Genomic DNA, 4,841 nt, shown 5'->3' on the forward strand with positions numbered 1-4,841 from the left:
AGAGATATTTGCGGCTGAACAGTGAGCGACACACTTAAACTGCTTTTTTTTTAGATACCAAAGGCCCAAAACTGGATAGTACAGTGATTTGACCCGTGGAACTGCGAAACCACACTGGGATGTCGGGCCAACACAAGACTATTTTCAACAGATACATTTTTGTGTCACAACAGTCAGGAGACACTACTGTTTTTCTTTCCGGAAAAAACTACCAAAACCTGAATAATAGAGATTTTTTACCGTGGGATTGCAAAACCACAGTTATTGTTTACTGGGGTATACCACACTTTTTTAAATAGAGATATTTGCGGCTGAACAGTGAGCGACACACTCAAACTGCTTTTTTTTTCGATACCAAAGGCCCAAAACTGGATAGTACATCTATTTGACCCGTGGAACTGCGAAACCACACTGGGATGTCGGGCCTACACAATACTATTTTCAAAAGATATATTTTTGTGTGACAACAGTCAGGAGACACTACTGTTTTTCTTTATGGAAAAAACTACCAAAACCTGAATAATAGAGATTTTTTACTGTGGGATGGCAAAACCACAGTTATTGTTTTCTGGGGTATACCACACTTTTTTAAATAGAGATATTTGCGGCTGAACAGTGAGCGACACACTCAAACTGCTTTTTTTTTAGATACCAAAGGCCCAAAACTGGATAGTACAGTGATTTGACCCGTGGAACTGCGAAACCACACTGGAATGTCGGGCCTACACAAGACTATTTTCAACAGGTATATTTTTGTGTCACAACAGTCAGGAGACACTACTGTTTTTCTTTACGGAAAAAACTACCAAAAGCTGAATAATAGAGATTTTTTTCCGTGGTATGGCAAAATCACAGTTATTGTTTTCTGGGGTATACCACACTTTTTTAAATACAGATATTTGCGGCTGAACAGTGAGCGACACACTTAAACTGCTTTTTTTTTAGATACCAAAGGCCCAAAACTGGGGAGTACAGCGATTTGACCCGTGGAACTGCGAAACCACACTGGGATGTCGGGCCTACACAAGACTATTTTCAACAGATATATTTTTGTGTCACAACAGTCAGGAGACACTACTGTTTTTCTTTCCGGAAAAAACTACCAAAACCTGAATAATAGAGATTTTTTACCGTGGGATGGCAAAACCACAGTTATTGTTTACTGGGGTATACCACACTTTATTAAATAGAGATATTTGCGGCTGAACAGTGAGCGACACACTCAAACTGCTTTTTTTTTAGATAACAAAGGCCCAAAATTGTATAGTACAGCGATTTGACCCGTGGAACTGCGAAACCACACTGGGATGTCGGGCCTACACAAGACTATTTTCAACAGATATATTTTTGAGTCACAACAGTCAGGAGACACTACTGTTTTTCTTTACGGAAAAAACTACCAAAACCTGAATAATAGAGATTTTTTACCGTGGGATGGCAAAACCACAGTTATTGTTTACTGGGGTATACCACACTTTATTAAATAGAGATATTTGCGGCTGAACAGTGAGCGACACACTCAAACTGCTTTTTTTTTAGATAACAAAGGCCCAAAATTGTATAGTACAGCGATTTGACCAGTGGAACTGCGAAACCACACTGGGATGTCGGGCCTACACAAGACTATTTTCAACAGATATATTTTTGTGTCACAACAGTCAGGAGACACTACTGTTTTTCTTTACGGAAAAAACTACCAAAACCTGAATAATAGAGATTTTTTACCGTGGGATGGCAAAACCACAGTTATTGTTTTCTGGGGTATACCACACTTTTTTAAATAGAGATATTTGCGGCTGAACAGTGAGCGACACACTCAAACTGCTTTTTTTTTAGATACCAAAGGCCCAAAACTGGGTAGTACAGCGATTTGACCCGTGGAACTGCGAAACCACACTGGGATGTCGGGCCTACACAAGACTATTTTCAACAGATATATTTTTGTGTCACAACAGTCAGGAGACACTACTTTTTTTCTTTACGGAAAAAACAACCAAAACCTGAATAATAGAGATTTTTTACCGTGGGATGGCAAAACCACAGTTATTGTTTACTGGGGTATACCACACTTTTTTAAATAGAGATATTTGCGGCTGAACAGTGAGCGACACACTTAAACTGCTTTTTTTTTAGATACCAAAGGCCCAAAACTGGATAGTACAGCGATTTGACCCGTGGAACTGCGAAACCACACTGGGATGTCGGGCCAACACAAGACTATTTTCAACAGATATATTTTTGTGTCACAACAGTCAGGAGACACTACTGTTTTTCTTTACGGAAAAAACTACCAAAACCTGAATAAAAGAGATTTTTTACCGTGGGATGGCAAAACCACAGTTATTGTTTACTGGGGTATACCACACTTTTTTAAATAGAGATATTTGCGGCTGAACAGTGAGCGACACACTCAAACTGCTTTTTTTTTCGATACCAAAGGCCCAAAACTGGATAGTACATCTATTTGACCCGTGGAACTGCGAAACCACACTGGGATGTCGGGCCTACACAATACTATTTTCAAAAGATATATTTTTGTGTGACAACAGTCAGGAGACACTACTGTTTTTCTTTATGGAAAAAACTACCAAAACCTGAATAATAGAGATTTTTTACCGTGGGATGGCAAAACCACAGTTATTGTTTTCTGGGGTATACCACACTTTTTTAAATAGAGATATTTGCGGCTGAACAGTGAGCGACACACTCAAACTGCTTTTTTTTTAGATACCAAAGGCCCAAAACTGGATAGTACAGTGATTTGACCCGTGGAACTGCGAAACCACACTGGGATGTCGGGCCTACACAAGACTATTTTCAACAGGTATATTTTTGTGTCACAACAGTCAGGAGACACTACTGTTTTTCTTTACGGAAAAAACTACCAAAAGCTGAATAATAGAGATTTTTTACCGTGGTATGGCAAAATCACAGTTTTTGTTTTCTGGGGTATACCACACTTTTTTAAATACAGATATTTGTGGCTGAACAGTGAGCGACAAACTTAAACTGCTTTTTTTTTAGATACCAAAGGCCCAAAACTGGGTAGTACAGCGATTTGACCCGTGGAACTGCGAAACCACACTGGGATGTCGGGCCTACACAAGACTATTTTCAACAGATATATTTTTGTGTCACAACAGTCAGGAGACACTACTTTTTTTCTTTACGGAAAAAACTACCAAAACCTGAATAATAGAGATTTTTTACCGTGGGATGGCAAAACCACAGTTATTGTTTACTGGGGTATACCACACTTTTTTAAATAGAGATATTTGCGGCTGAACAGTGAGCGACACACTTAAACTGCTTTTTTTTTAGATACCAAAGGCCCAAAACTGGATAGTACAGCGATTTGACCCTTGGAACTGCGAAACCACACTGGGATGTCGGGCCAGCACAAGACTATTTTCAACAGATATATTTTTGTGTCACAACAGTCAGGAGACACTACTGTTTTTCTTTACGGAAAAAACTACCAAAACCTGAATAAAAGAGATTTTTTACCGTGTGATGGCAAAACCACAGTTATTGTTTACTGTTGTATACCACACTTTTTTAAATAGAGATATTTGCGGCTGAACAGTGAGCGACACACTCAAACTGCTTTTTTTTTAGATACCAAAGGCCCAAAACTGGATAGTACATCGATTTGACCCGTGGAACTGCGAAACCACACTGGGATGTCGGGCCTACACAATACTATTTTCAAAAGATATATTTTTGTGTGACAACAGTCAGGAGACACTACTGTTTTTCTTTACGGAAAAAACTACCAAAACCTGAATAATAGAGATTTTTTACCGTGGGATGGCAAAACCACAGTTATTGTTTTCTGGGGTATACCACACTTTTTTAAATAGAGATATTTGCGGCTGAACAGTGAGCGACACACTCAAACTGCTTTTTTTTTAGATACCAAAGGCCCAAAACTGGATAGTACAGTGATTTGACCCGTGGAACTGGAAACCACACTGGGATGTCGGGCCTACACAAGACTATTTTCAACAGGTATATTTTTGTGTCACAACAGTCAGGAGACACTACTGTTTTTCTTTACGGAAAAAACTACCAAAAGCTGAATAATAGAGATTTTTTACCGTGGTATGGCAAAATCACAGTTATTGTTTTCTGGGGTATACCACACTTTTTTAAATACAGATATTTGCGGCTGAACAGTGAGCGACACACTTAAACTGCTTTTTTTTTAGATACCAAAGGCCCAAAACTGGATAGTACAGCGATTTGACCCGTGGAACTGCGAAACCACACTGGGATGTCGGGCCTACACAAGACTATTTTCAACAGATATATTTTTGTGTCACAACAGTCAGGAGACACTACTGTTTTTCTTTACGGAAAAAACTACCAAAAGCTGAATAATAGAGATTTTTTACCGTGGTATGGCAAAATCACAGTTATTGTTTTCTGGTGTATACCACACTTTTTTAAATAGAGATATTTGCGGCTGAACAGTGAGCGACACACTTAAACTGCTTTTTTTTTAGATACCAAAGGCCCAAAACTGGATAGTACAGTGATTTGACCCATGGAACTGCGAAACCACACTGGGATATCGGCCTACACAAGACTATTTTCAACAGATATATTTTTGTGTCACAACCGTCAGGAGACACTACTGTTTTTCTTTACGAAAAAAACTACCAAAACCTGAATAATAGAGATTTTTTACCGTGGGATGGCAAAACCACAGTAATTGTTTACTGGGGTATACCACACTTTTTTAAATAGAGATATTTGCGGCTGAACAGTGAGCGACACACTTAAACTGCTTTTTTTTTTATACCAAAGGCCCAAAACTGGATAGTACAGCGATTTGA

Source organism: Phyllobates terribilis, unplaced genomic scaffold, assembly GCF_046119375.1.
Source record: "Phyllobates terribilis strain yellow unplaced genomic scaffold, ASM4611937v1 Scaffold_20__1_contigs__length_20440879, whole genome shotgun sequence".
NCBI classification, from domain to species: domain Eukaryota; kingdom Metazoa; phylum Chordata; class Amphibia; order Anura; family Dendrobatidae; genus Phyllobates; species Phyllobates terribilis.